The sequence below is a fragment of the Cygnus olor genome, chromosome 11 (genome assembly GCF_009769625.2).
Source record: "Cygnus olor isolate bCygOlo1 chromosome 11, bCygOlo1.pri.v2, whole genome shotgun sequence".
NCBI classification, from domain to species: Eukaryota; Metazoa; Chordata; class Aves; order Anseriformes; family Anatidae; genus Cygnus; species Cygnus olor.
In genome coordinates, this window is record NC_049179.1 from 15136213 (window position 1) to 15151302 (window position 15090).

General features: G+C 49.7%; 1 protein-coding gene across 1 annotated transcript in view; it reads right to left on the reverse strand.

Annotated features, from left to right (window-relative positions):
- LOC121076098 (A-kinase anchor protein 13-like) overlaps positions 1 to 13328 on the reverse strand; it is a 94716-nt gene extending 81388 nt beyond the window's left edge. The window contains exon 1 of the mRNA XM_040570149.1: positions 13135 to 13328. The gene's annotated coding sequence lies outside the window, so the exon portion shown is untranslated. The remainder of the gene's footprint in view (positions 1 to 13134) is intronic.
- Between the last annotated feature and the right edge of the window lie 1762 nt (positions 13329 to 15090).

Consider the following 15090-nt stretch of genomic DNA (forward strand, 5'->3'; position numbering starts at 1 on the left):
GAAAACAAAAATCAGAATAATTCTTTGTAAATCTGTCCAATGAAAAGAAGAAAAACTAATTCACTTCAAACTCTGGATTAGCCTACTCCAGTTGATACAGGGAGGCATTTTACACTTCTGCTGAACTGGCAGCTCAAATTCAACTACAGGCTCCAACGCAGGCTTTAAGTCAAATTCCTAGGCAGAGTACAGCCCTTATTAGCCTGTCTTCACTGTAATTTTAATCCTAGTTAATTCTGGGCATGTAGTTTATGTTATGAATAACCCACTTTTTTTTTTCAGAACTGGATATATTGCATGTAGACTTACTCTCTGGCTAGCACAGTTAAGGTCTCCCTTAGAGGAACAATATTTCACATATTGACAGAAAACAAACAAAAAAAAAAAACTAAAGTTTTAAAAAACATGCAAAAACATTTTCATAAACGCATCACATCCAGCTGTTTTAACTACTACGCCCCAAGCCCAAGAAAATCTAGCCATGCAGTCCTGCTTTAGACAGAAGCGATGCAATAGAAAGATTTTTGACCTTTTTTAAAATCTTAACGAGCTTTGAAAGCGCTGCCTACGGTTTACAGGAAGCCTGCAGCGAGCACAGCACAAAGTCTGCATTAGAGTCAAAGTTGCCAACGCTACCGGTACACAAAACTCACCCATTTCGGCACCAGCAGCACTGACATCCTGCAGCAGACCCGAGGCTCTGAGCACCAGGTTACTATCTCTCCTAATCACAAAACATTCGTTACGTGTTTCCTGCATTATTTGCATCATTTCTTGGACTTTTTTTTTTTTTTTTAATGCCCACTTAGTAAAAAGCTACCGACATCTCCCACTCAAACTCGAGAAAAAGGACCAAGAGCATTGACAGGGTGGTTTCCTACCCTCCTTTCTGTGCTCGCTGCTACGGTTTCGTGTAATTTCCTTCTCTCCCCCAGCCCTGCTCAGGACAAGGTTTCATGCACGAGCAGTTCAGTTACCACCGGGCTACAAGCCTGCAAATGAAGGCGTCCTTTCAAGCGAAGCCCGTTCAGATAATAGGACTAGGAGAGCCAGGCAGCATTTCCACATTTGCCGCATCGGGGCCACGTGAGGGGTTGTGATTTGAGCGTGAAACTCGAGCGGGGAAGCAGGGGCTGGGAGCAGGGCCAGATCCTGCCCGGAGCAGCAGATCTGCTCTCGGGGGTCCCCAGGGCAGGTCCCTCGCTCCGTCTGCGTTCCCACCTCGCTTCAGGCTGGCTCCACACCACCGCCTCTCTTTTATTGACTTGCACTAAAATCCTGACAAAGAAGGGGAAAAAAAAAAAAAAAAAACAAACACAAATTGCATGCTTTAACCTCTAGGTTTTCCTCCATTTTGTCTGGTTTACACAGGCAAAGGCGAAGGCGAGCTGCTAGGACTCGACAGCACGTAGGGCTCTGCACAGACCCAGGCTCCAGGCTCGCAGCTGCACGAGCGAAGCGCGCCGCGGAGGGCTCGCAGGCAGATGTTTCCAGTCAAGGATGCTGCCAAGGAGCCGGGAATGCCGGGTTCACTACCTTGGTGTTATTTACATTTCTCAACATCTAGCAATAACCATGCCACGAGCAGTTGAAAAAGGAAAACGCGGAGCAGCAGGGGAGCGTTTCACCACAGCCTTCGCCGAGGGGGAAAGCCAAAAGCCGTTTTTATTCCGATTTGTCAACTTCGCCTTGTGTCATTTTGCCCTGCGAGCCACCAGGCGCTTTGCAGAGCAGCCTGAACGTGGCTCGTGTCACCTTCTCCTTCTGGCTTCCGGAACAAACTGATTTCTTGCCCAGTTTCTCCTCCAGTAAGTGTGCTGCAAACCAAATGTTCCTGAGACCAAACCTGGCACACTCTTGGCTAAAAAAAAAAAAAAAAAAGGAAAAGAAAAAAAGAAAAAAGAAAAAACCACCTTAGAGACTGTTGGGAGGGTGCACTTCGGTGGCATTCATCCAAACCTCAATCCTGAGACCCAGCAGGTTTGCGAATCGGCTGCCAGATCCAGTCTGGCAGCTGGAACAGCTCCGCCACGCGCTGCCCCGTCCACCCAAAAACACTGCAGCTTTATGCACAGAGCACGTTTTGATTCGACAGCCTGTCCCGAGGTGGCCCCAACAGCAAGAGATCGGGAGAGAAAGGGCGACGGGGGAAAAGCATTTTTTCACAACAGCTTTATTATCCACTGCATCCTTTCTGAGCCCACAGCAGAGGAGGGGGCCAAAAAAAAAAGTCAGAGCCCATTTCTATTAAATCAGTATTTGCACAGGCTTTTAAGGGGTTCTGTGCTTCAATTTTTAAGCTGCACGCTCTGTATCATGTTTCTTTTAAAGCGTCGTGCTGGCGAACGCTGCCCAGACAGGGAACCTCTCCTGCAGGGAGCGGGGCTGCCCTCCTGCCACCACGGCACGCTCCCCTCGCCGAAGCAAACCAGACACTAATGCTATTTATGGATCCCATTGCAGAACTAGACAGGCTTCCCAGCCACTATTCATCAATGCGCAAAGAGGTTTTACTCCACGGCGGGGAAATCTAAGGGAAAAGAAGCCCTCAAGTTCTGCCTTATTTCTTTTAAGAAGGCATGCACTGGAAGAGTAGCGCAATAATCAACAGAGAAGAACGAGACCTGCAAATAAAGGTTGATCACAACTTTGGGGACGACAATATTTAAAAAAAAATAAATTAATTTCAAAATAAATAAATAAAATAAAATTTCCTAAAGGTTTATTAGGGGAAACCAAGCATCCATGGAAAACATGGTCAGCAGATGTCACTCCCCTGCACCCCGAAGACAGGCAGGGAGCTTAACTGTGAGATCTCCCCTGCCTCACTGAAAAGCACTACCTCCGAGCTTCCAGAGCCATACAGCAGGACAATACCCACCAGCACTGCTTTTAAATATTAACACCACAGAGCCCGCTGACTCGCACTTCGGGGTTTGATTGGGAAGGACAACTTTGTTCTACAATCATTTTCATAGAAGCACCTTTGCATTTAAAATGCCAACTGTAAATGCATGTGCTGTTCACAGAAAGCACCCCCGAACAGGTAATTTGATATGCAAGAAGTTTTACAAAGCTCTCAAAGAGCCCAAGGACATTTGCAAGGGTAGATGCAAGTTTAGAATGAGTCTTAGCATATCATCAGCAAAAAACAATTCTATTCTTAGATATCTCCCTTCGGTGTTTCCTGTAATCTTCCCTTTTTTTTTTTCCCCTCCTACTCCTTTGAGAAACGAAGTTGTTTGGTTATTAGAAAAAAAAAATATGGAAGAACCTGTTCTGCAAGGCATATGAACAAAGCAGTATCTTCCAAAAAAAGAAAAGCTCATTCAAAAGTATGTAAATATTAGGGCTGGTAACACAAACAATGAAACCACAGGAAACACAAGAAATTAAGAATAGACCGGGACTTATTTGATTTCTTGGCTGCTGGATGCATCAGAACTTCTCCGGGCTGGCCATATCAGATTTATTCTCTGGATAACAGAGATCGGAGAGTTGACACAGAAAGTTTAAAGGGGGAAAACAAAATCAGCGTCTGGCCTGATCCTGCCCGGGCTCCTTGGCAGGCACGGGCACCGACCACTGGGCAAGGCAACTACACCTAGGACCCAACACGGTACGCACCGGAGGTGAGCCTCCTGCACCCAGCAGTGAATTGCAGCCTTGCTTTGAGCAGAAGTTAGCAAAAACAGCCACTCGTGCTTCACAGCACCCTGAACACATCCAGAAATCTGCTCCTGAATGAGGAACGGCTTGCTAACGCTGAAGCAGAGATGACAATTAGTTCCCAGAGCGTAGGGTGGTCCACGCCACTGCCACTCTGCAACTCCCCCTGGCTTGAAGGCACACATCCGTAGCCCATCCATGCATTTTCCTGCTCAGACATATTCCCAAAATCCCTGTAGCTGCTAGACACCTGTGTAGCAGCATCCCTGGTCACAGGAAAGTATCATGAGAGAGAGCAAAACGTTGCTCTGCTGAGCATCACGACCACGCTGCAACAGCTCCCTGCTCTTCATTCCGACTTCCATCAAGCACTGAAGCAAACCCCATCCTTCACTCTCAAGTTATCCAGTGGCTCTGATCCAGCATTAGCTAGGACAGCCAAAAAAAAATCCTTAAAAAGAAAACAGTTTAGCTCCCTCAAAGCAAACATCAAGTGATGCAGCATTCCTGAAGACAAAACTTAACAAGAGTTAAAGCACGCTTCCTCCAAACGGCCCAAGTTTTCTCTCGGCACTGGAATATCATAAGCCCCAGGCATAAATACACACAGGTATTTATGCAAACAGTATTGGTATTTTTTTATTAATATCAGAAGCAGCAATGAGACAGGATTTTTAGTAAAAGTTGGCAAAGATCACAAATTAATTTCTAGAGGGAGGAAAAAAATATGTATCTTCCAAGCAGAGCATAAAAGACTTTCTAAATTTACACTCACTGAACACCCTTTATCATTTTCAGACACTTCAAACACTCACTCGTTTTGTATAACGCAGTGCACAATAACTGGGTGATTGCCATTTATCTCAATGGCATCTCAAAGCACTGACTGACACAACAGAGGGAATGGGTCACGCAAGCAGCTAAGCAAGGAAAGGCTGGGAAAGCACACGTTTTGCAGTTTCAGGGAGATATACGCATTTTCAAGCACTTTCTTTGCCACAACTCCTCCGTGCTCCTCAGGTAGCTCTGAGTTTTCATTTCAGGGCTTGCCGTCAGTGTTCTGAAGCATCAGCATTTTGTACGCTCGCTGCTGCTGGGACAGGATCTCTGATTATTCTCAGGCAGCCCGATGACTTCTGAACTTTGAGATGATAAAGCAAGAAAGTTACTGAACACTCACATGCAAGTCGATTGGCTAAGAAAAAGCAGCACAAAGTCCTGCCAAAATCCTAGTTAATCTGATAAAGCCAAAACCAGGGAGGTCTTAAGCACTCTTTTCCCCCGTAGTTAAAACCGAGCTAATTCCAGCTGCAGAAGGAAGCACGCCGCGTTTTGCGGCACACCTCTTCAGCAGATACTGCACCTGAAGAGACGACCATTTACCACCTTCAAGCTACTGCCCGTGAGGAAGCCATTAGAGTAAAGAGTAAAATACCCAGAATCCAGGAAGATGTGGGACTCAGACACATGAATTTCACAGATGGGCAGACGTCGCTTGTAATCCGAATGGAGGAGGGAGAAACAAATTAACGACATGTACGTGACAGGCAACTTGTTACCTCCCCAGCACTACTTGGATTTTCCTACATCCAATGCACTCTGCAAACAATTAATCCTCTTAACGTCCATGCAAACATATTTATTACCCACAGTCGTAGCTTGCAAGCTCTTTAAGCAATGAGCTGGTTCTTTTTCTAGCTTAAAACAGGGCTCAGTACAATTGGGACCGAGGCTCTGCCTTAACTGCGAGCCACACGCTCCCATCACCCCGTTCCCCCCAGCATTTTCTGGAGGCGACGAGCAAGACGCCCACTCGAGACGCAAACAAGCACTGGTAACCTCCTTAAAAGCGCTCAAACCCTCACCCTCCGTGCTGCACGCACCCTCCTTCAGGCGACGACAACCAGAAGACTCATCCAGAAATTCATTAGCGGCCGTGGCCAGTGCGGAGAAGCGGCTCTGAGCTCAACCCACGTTGCACAAGTGGCTGGGCACGGGTCAGTTCTTGCGCCGAAACCCCCAGCGAACACCCCCAGCAGACCTGCAGACGAGGCATGATTTATGTTCCTGGTGGTGACTGCGCTGCTTAATACAGGAAAACCCGCAGCTACCCAACGTTTGCAGCAACATTTCGCCTTGCATCACACAAAAGCACGAAGAGTCACCTGGACCTTGTGAAATGAACGCTTGTTAAACAAGCCTTCCCTCTGCAGCAGTACAGGGAAAGGGGGTTTAAGTCTTCATTTCTCTAGCCAGCCCTCGGCTAAGACAAGCTACCCTCTCTGCAGCTGCTAGGAGAAGAGAAAGTGTAAACATTTACATTTAATGCAACGAAAGGTTTGCTCACCACCTCGTGTAACGCCGCGCTCGCAGACAGTGATCACTCATCATAAAATGGGTGGAGCGGCCGCAAACCACTCAGCGATGGAAAATCTGACTCCCTTGTCAAGGGAAGCTCCTGCCCAGGCTGCAAACCCCACGGAGACATGCAAAGCGCTGTCGTTAATCCCAGTGTGGGAAGTCTTTCAGCTACGGATGCAAAAACATCTGCTACGTAGCATGTGAACCGGCATATTTTACTTTCATCTCCAGGATCAATATCTGTACTGACTTAAAGAGCTTCAGATCAGACTGCAGGAACTGTTTTAATCTAGGTCACACAAACTCATTCATCCCCGGTTTGTTTAAAAAACAGCACTCCTCAAGCTCAAAGTGCAGAGTTTAAGACGTCCAGTGCCATCAGCGAGGCAGCCTTGTTGCCACACCGCAAGATTTACGAGAGCACGGAACAAACCCAACAGAATTCACCACGTAAGACCTTAGGTACGCGGCGGCGTAAGCCTCACTCCTCAGCTGACTCACCGAGTGATGCTAACCGAGAAAGGGGCAAGCCCCGGTTCTGCTGTGATCTTACCCGTGGGTTCAGCGCTGTATGCACTCACGCATCAAGAGAAATTGCCTTGTATACCCACCACGTCTTGATATCCCGTCACCCCTTCCCTCCCCCAAAAAAAGTCACTTCCCCCATTCTTTAACACCTGCTTCCTCCATCCAAGCATTCATTGTCCAAACGCTATTATGGGACCGAAGGCTCCAGCATCCCAGAGGAAACTCGGGAGGAAAACCAGTCTATAAAACGCGCAGTCTCCATACAAGGCCTCCCCATTCACTGCAGTAAGCCCAGACCTCGGCATTCCCTATTTTTCCCCTTCCTTACTATTGCCTCCAAGGCTCGTCCAGGCGCCGAGACGCACGTGCCAGGAAGCCGAGCGTGCCACACGTCCTGGGACCCAGCCCTGCTGCGTTCGCATGTGAGGAGGGAGCTCAGCCCTGCAGGATGCTCGCAGCCCCTCCGCCTGCCGGCCGGAATACCTGCGGGAAGCAGCATCCTCGCGTCACGCAGGCCAGGCGCCTTCGCCCATGGAAGAAAGAAAGGGTGAGTCAGTAGTCCGAGTCTGGAGGCAGCCGGGTTTAAAACAGCTGTTCCGTGCCAAAATACTTGTTTGTAATGGTTGTATTAACTGTAGCGCCCGGGCTTACCTAGCAGTTACACCACTGGGGGCAGAGACAGGTTGGGAAAGAGATTTACTTTCCCAAGTAACTTTGCCAGAAACCTCAGATACAATTTAGATGAAGCTACAAAGGCCCGTCACAGGTTTTAACATAACTTACTGCTCCAATCTGCATTAGTCATGGGTGATAAAAAGCACGGAGCCACATGTGGGACTGAAACACCACACGTCAGGTAGTCTCTCACCACCAAGTTCTGAACATCGCCATCCAGTGCCATATACCCTTCTGCTCTGCTCCAAGACGATCACTGTAAATCACACAACAAGAATAAGTCTCACCAACGTTCATTATCTTTATTTAAATGAAGTAATTCATCACCTATTTTATTTTCCCTCCCACTCAGAGGAGAAAGAAACACACCTGAAGTCACTGCTACAGAAGGAAATCCTTAAATCCTTCCCTTTCCCTTTTCACTTTAAACAATTTGGGGAAATCTCTCATCACTTTTTTTGCAAATGGGAAGTTAAAAGCAGTTCAACAAAAAGACTAAAAGCTAGCAGCATTTGTGAAAGGTGGAGCAGACACCGGAACGAAGTTAAAAAAGATAGATTTTTTTGCAGCTGCTCTAGCAAAGGCTAACACTTCATACAGACTATAAGAACGTCTCACAACCGCTTGAAATTAAGATGTAGGGGATCAGTTGCAAGTACCCGTGCTCATACATTTTAAACAGCATCTCAGAAGCGCAACTACACAGGATCCACCTCACGGACAGGAGCAAGCCATCACCATCCCACCAGTCCCAGGGAATCTACTGGAAAAGCGATGCAAGGATTAACCATGCAAGAAAACCGTGACAGTCTATTTGTCGCATTTGCTGATTAAAAAAAAAACACACACCACTTCTGAAAGACAAGAGCGCCTAGATGGGTAAAGAATTTGTTATGAACAGGGCAGGTTATGGAACCACAGGAAAAAGGGTGAATTCTGTGTCTTTATGAAGACAGAAGAGGCAGGAGGTGCCATACTATACCCTCATACAACATGCTCAGAATATATTTTGTTTCAAGCCCTCAACACTACATCTGTAGGAGGTGCCGACAGCAGTTTGAGGGGTATTTTTTACTTAGACTTACTCCAAGCCCATGCACTATATTTGAGAGGCTCCCAAACAGCTCCATGCTTGGACTGCAAGAACTCCATTGCTACTGCAGCAAGGATTTTAGTTTTTTCTGTTGCGAAAACCACCCAAGAAACTCTTCCGCATCCAATTTTCATGGTTTTTTTTACATATATATATATAGATATGAAAATCTTGTTAGACTGCATGACCACATCATAACATGGGATCAAGTACAGCTACAACAGAATTAAGGTTTATTTCCTGCAGGTTATCACACTGCAAACTTTTTAAAGACCGTTGACTACTTAAAAATATTTGTGATTACACCCTCTTCCTCAGCAACTTGTAAGTGTACCTAAAATGGTTATAAAGGAAAAAAAGATGATAAAAATGTCAGGGTTCACTTTTGCAGGGGACATCTCTCCTCAGCCTGCCCAGAAGTAATGGCAGTCTTCGGGAACTTTAAAAGGAAACAATTTAACTTCTAACTCACTGGCTTATCTCAGAAACATCTATCTCCTTAGTCATCTTCACATGCTGTAAAACAGGGATGGGCACCGCAGTCAAATGCCTTCTTTGCAATCGGAAAAGCACTTCCAAGGGTGCAGCTCCAGGAGAACTTCCCTGAAGGAAGCACCGGAGCAAGGGCGCATCTCCTGCCGCTGCCCCGGCGGGCACAGGGTGACGCGATGCAGGCAGAAGGAACCATTTGGCTGAGCTTTTCTCCACCAGGGAACTGATCCGAGGTAAGAACTGTACAGAAATAACAATAATACCAAGTTATTCTTGACTGGAATCAGTGTCACAGCCTGGTTCGTCTAATAGACCCGCAAATAGCTGCGTGGCCCGGCTGGGGAACAGGAACAGGCTGCTTACAGCTACGGCACACAAAAGAGCTCACGAAATTGCAGTCCGAGGTTAGGGTAACCCTGACAAAGTTTTACCTATTGCCTGCTTCACCACAAGCTCTGGAAAGGAATGAAGCTGTTTACCGGCTTCGTGGCGTCACGGCGTATTCGTCACGTAGACAGCAACCGAGAAGTCACCCTGCTGGCGTGGCAAAGGGAATGGGCCATAAATATAATAAAGATAGATGTTTTTCACAAAGATCCGTACAGCTTGAACGCAGCAACAAGTTCCCAGCCTAGCTGCTTTCCCTGGAGTGCTGCCATCATATTTTCTTATCGCTAACCAAAGTAACTAACCAGCTAACTCCAAGTGATGTGCTTTACCTGCCAGATCTACATAAAAGTCATTTGCAAGGGAGAAAGGCAGGTTTAAAAAATTAAATAAATAAAAAGGCAAGAGGACGGTGTGCCACATCCGTGGCTTTGTTTTGAAAAGCAGCGAAGAACTGCGATGCCAGGCTGTGGCACCACGATTCAAGTGTTTGAGTATTCGGTAAGTACTAGGAGTGGCTGATTCCCTCCCCACATCTAATCGTTGTCAGCAGTTTTCAAGGGGGAAAAAAAAAAAGAAGGTGAAAGGCAACTAAGTTCTTTCGTAAAAATCTGATGGTGTCTAACACCCTAACAAAAAGTTTTGGTTTAGAGAAGCGTGGTGCCTTCTGGAAATGACCGTGCAGGTGGTGCATGCCAGGCTCCCAGGCAGGCTGTATCCCCCGTGGTGAGCCACAGCCAAACTGTATTTACATCCAGAGCTACCAGCTGCTCCACAAAGTCACTTATTACCTTTATCCCATGGGTGACCATTGCAAGCGAGCAACAAATGAGCACTTGGCACCCGGCAATCCCAAGCTGCAGGCTGCGAGGTGCTTCCCACCTGAGCTGCGCGGCCATTCGGCCTTGTGTGTGCCTGCAGACAGGATGCTGCCGACCTTCCCCTCTGCCTGGAAAGCAGGTCAATGCTGCCAAACCACTACCCATCAACCTGGTAAAACACGGGGCCACGGTCGCTCAGGGAGAGCAAATCGCACCCTTACAGCCTCCTGCACTACCCAGCCTTTCACCCGAGTCGTTAACTGCTGCACGCTGCCTCCCACCGCCAGCAAAACCAAAACCAAAGATTCTCCGTACTTATCAGCTACGTGGGTCAATTTACTGCAGGCTACTTGTTGCCTGTGTGGGGAACCCCTACAGAAATAATATTTAATAGCACTCGCGTAGATTGCAGATAACGAGCTAGAGCACTAAGTAGGAAGGCTTCCAGGCTGCTTCAAGGACTGTTTTATAGGCAAGTGGAACATCACCAAATACCGGGCAGAGAAAACTGATCTGTTCGCGTCCTGGATACGGAGCGGAAAAGAACTAGGTACAGCATGCACAACAACTTCCACTGACCATTTCTGTGTTAAGCAGCTATCTGTTATAACTTCTTATGCCAGCAGAAGGCTCTACGAAAGCCCCCCCGCCCTTGTAACACGGCCAGTAAGCCTACCAGCGTTTTTCTCCTCTGGTATAATTTATAGACCGCTGCCCTACCTCATGCTTTGGATAGAATAACCAGATTCCTTTAACAGCACTTAATCCCCCTCTCAGTGCAGGAGTGTACCCTGGACCAGAACACGGCTTAGTCAGGAGCATATCCTGCTGAGAGATTAGCAGCAAGTTCTGCATGAGCCCGCGTCTCACAGCTTCCCCACACAGCCTATGTTTAAAACCCTCCATTTACCTGGCAGGGCTCTATTTGTATGAAAAGCTGAGACTTTTCAACTGCGTTTTTCCTCCTCTGCTGCTGTGGGGCTGTAAATCAGGAACACCACGCTCCTGCCTGGCTATCTGGCCACGGCTATCCCCCATTCCTCCACGCATCGCCATGTCCTCACCTTTTGGACCGTGCTGACCATCCCTTGGCCCCCCGGACCTGGTTGCCAGACACGGGCTGGAGCACGGGGCCGACACGATGCCGCGCTACCTGCGGGGAGGCTTGTAATTCAGGCTGCCTGCAGAACCCGTCTGCCTTGCCGAACTCCACATCCGTGCCCTTCTAGCAACAGCCCCAGGCCAGCCTGTCTGCCCAGCGCCGGGCAGCGCCGAGAGGACAGACGGGAGACGCGCTAGGCTCACGCCATAAACGCAGGAGATAGGTACATGTTTGAACTCACGCCAAGGGACAACGCATGCCTGGGTTATCCTCGCCTTGCTTAACGCACCCATACCCTGCTGCGAGGCCTGGAAATCAAAAAAAAAATAAAGAAAAAAAAAGGGTCCAAGCAAGATGTCTCACCACGAAAGGTGACAGCCTGGAACCACAGTGGTATAGCAAGAGCCTTCTGCATGAACGAGTGCTCCTCTGCAACAGACAGCTTCTGCCCACAGACACTGATGTTGTGAGATTAATGTCAATCTACACCCACTGTTAGGATATCTCTGAATAAAATACACCTCCTCTAACACGGCGCTAACTGAATCATTCGTGCCTTACCTTCACGGGACTGTGCGGAACTTGGTTCACCTCCGCAGTTCCCCTACAACTCGGCAAGGGTGTGTAAAGCACCAAAAAGCACACCAGGCAAGGGACGGATTTTCAGCTGAAGAGAGTCACCACCGAGGGAAATAATGTAGTTTGGCCTTTAAAAACCACTGCGATTACATGAGCTGAAACTGCCAGCGCACGAGGCACTCACAGATCTCAGAGCAACTGTCTAAACTCAGCGCTGAAGCTACATGCTTTACATATTTCTACTGCACCGCATATCTCCATGAGCACCTAAAGTTTTATGGCTGACACGGATTGCAGGGAACACCACAGCTACCAACTGTCCTGCACGAGCACAGCATTCATAATCCCTTTATCAAGACGCCGTCTGGTCGTCCACGATCAGCACAGAACACCCTTAAAAACTTTTAAAAGCACTTTTTCGCTCCCGAGCTCCAGCTAACGTGCAGCCCTGCGAAGGACACAGGGCAGAACCCATTACAGAGGTCAGCAAAACTCGGCTCCACTAATCCCAGCTCCTTTCCATGACTCGTGGGGATAACGCAGCCACGGCCGGTGGATTAACCGGCTCGGACAATTTGCAGGTTAAGAAACGAGCACGTTTTCACAATCCTCGCCCAGGAACCGTCGCATTGGCTTTAGCAGAAGCGTGGCTCCCCTCGAGCACATTTTCCAGCAGCAGAGCGACCCCACACAACAGCCCCCCAGCCACGACCCCCTGCCCGACTCCAACAACCCACCGAGCCCCAAAGGTGGGAAAAAAGAACAGAGGAGACCGATTGAAAGCCCGGATTACTTTCTCAGCTAAAAACCAAACAACCTAAGACACAAAGTTGCATCGGCGAAGCTCGAGGTTCTGTTTTCCTCTCCCCCCCCACCAGCACATCAATGGTTTGAGTAGCGAGGAAGAGGAGGGAGGCTGGGGGCCAGCCGGGGAGGGTGTTTGCGCGTATATATGCGTGTGTTTGCGTACATACGTGTGCATTTACGTGCCTGTGTGTGTGTATGTGTGTGTATGTGTGTGTTCGTGTGCTCACCCCCCGCAGCAGCCCGGGCACACTGCCGGGGGTCGCCCCCCCCCCGGGCAGCCCGCAGACAATAGGGGCGGGAGCAGGCGAGGCGCGCCGCGCCAGGAAAGAAGCGAAAAGTAAAGGAAAAAAAGTGAAAATTAGGAAGAAAAAAAAAAAAAACACGAGAAAAAGACACGCGAGGGAGAGGCTGAGCGGCTCCGCACGAAGTTGCGCGGAGAAAAGCCCCGAGGAAGAGGAGGAGGAGGAAGGGCGGGGAAGTGGCCGAGGGACCGGGGAGGGGCAGGGGGGGTCCCGCAGCGCCCCCACTCCTCCACCCCCCCCCCCCCGAAAGACCCCCCCTTTCCCCCTAACCCCCCCTCCCCATCCTCCGCCAAACTCCTCCGGGGCACAAACACTCACCGCGGCGGGCGGCTTCGCCCCTGGCAGCAGCGGGGCCGGGAGGGAAGGGAGAGGGAAGGGGACGGGGAGAAGGGAAAGGGAGGGGGGGGAAAGGAGATGGGAAAGGGGGGGTAGGAAAGCGGCCGGGCCGGGTGCTCTCCGCCCGGGGAGGCGGGCAGGAAGGAGGGCCGGGGGCTGCGGGCTGCGAGCCGAGAGCCGCCGCCGTGCCCGCCCCCGAGCCGCCAGCCCGCATGCGCCGCCCCGCCGGGCCGAGCCGAGCCGGGCCGAGCCGGGCCGCCCCCGGGCAGGGGGCACCGAGCGGGGGGGTGCAGCCATGCCCAGCCGGGGGCTTGGTCTCGGTTGAGTTTCAGCCACCGGCCCCGGGATAAAGTGGGTCTGTCGGGGAGTGTCACCCCCCCGGGCCACCTGGCTGGCTGGCTGGCTGGCTGGCCCCGCTCGTTTGCCTTGCTGCGGTTTGGGTGTTTCTGAGCGTGTTTCTGGTGCGAAAGGACGCAGGGAACTTTTTTGTTATTTTTTTTTAATATTTTTTTTTAATGTGCTGTGGGTTCGTTTTTATTTAAAGGGGATACTTCCTTCCCACGCGCTGGACGTGAGCTTTAATGGCTTGTTTTGCGTGGTGGTACGTTGCTGGCGTGCCCACCTCCTGCAATGGAAAGGCCTCTTCCAGCACATGCTGTCCAGCCGTGAATGCGATCTGCTGTACGCAAACACCACACATCAGTTCCTAGCACAAAATCGAGCAGCTCCACTCGTGCCCCACACGGACAGCCCGCAGCCCCATCCTCCTCCAGAGCACCTTTCCACAGGGCCCGCTGCTCTGTTGCATGAGGTGTGGAGTTTGATCAAGGAAGATCTCCCTCGCTGTTCCCATGCCTTGCCCCGGAAGATGGTGGAAATGGCAACCCACCGTTAGCAGACGTATTCATGTGGCCTGTGGTCCGCGTGTGGCTAGGTTTGAGGAGGCCTCTGGAGAGAAGATGCACGATCTGTTGTGGCGGTGACCTGCCTTCAGTTAGCGTTTATGATGGAAGCTCTTTGGAAATGCGTTCATGTGGCGGCCCAACGTTTCCCCTCAGCTTAACCTGCTGCACACGGATGCATCCCGCTAGCCCTGGTGGTGGCCAGGTGATCACAGCCACAAAGACTGCAGCCACGCTGTTACTCATGTGACTCCTGTTGCACTAAAGCTGGGCAGCCTCACCTCACTGCAACCGACCCCAAAAACACCTGGTATACTTCCCAAAGAGACTTTGCTGCTGGCCAGAGCGCTGCACAAAGGATGTGGGTAATTTCTGTACCTAGTGTGCTCTCTCTGTAGAATGAAAATAATAACACTGACCTGTGTACAGTGGAGATTTCCTGCTGAAAATGTTCTGCATGAGCGTGGCATCGTCTTCCAAGCTATGCAGTGCTGATCCTGTTTAAATCAACTGAAATAATAAAAATGTTTTCAACCCTTGTGCAACTTGATCATTTGGAGGCTGGAACATACCATACGCCCTTTTAAACCAGGATGTAAAGCAATAATTTTTCATACATGGCTCCAGCAGGGTGAGGCACCTGAGAGCAGGGATACTGGAAATACCGTTTCATTTGCCTTCCTCCCATCCCTGTAAGAAGGGCGTATGAGAGGAACACTCGGAAGTTCCCAGACTAAAGAAGAGGGGACGGCACAGGATGGCTCAGGAAAGAGCACCATCTAGTGAAAAGCCACTTCCTGCAGAAACTCTGTCCCCTGCGAGTCTCCAACCAAACAATGACTAACCCAGCCCAGCCCAGCCCAACCTACCTCATAACATGAGGCAATCAGGAGGAGGTAGCATGGTGACAGATAACAGGTGCCTAAAATTTTCCATAACACACGCTATGCGATCTGGAGCTTTACCCTCCCGGCCGTCCATCAAGGGAATGTTTCTTCTCTGCTTGGCGGCCCCAGCCTGGCAAGCCAACCTCTGT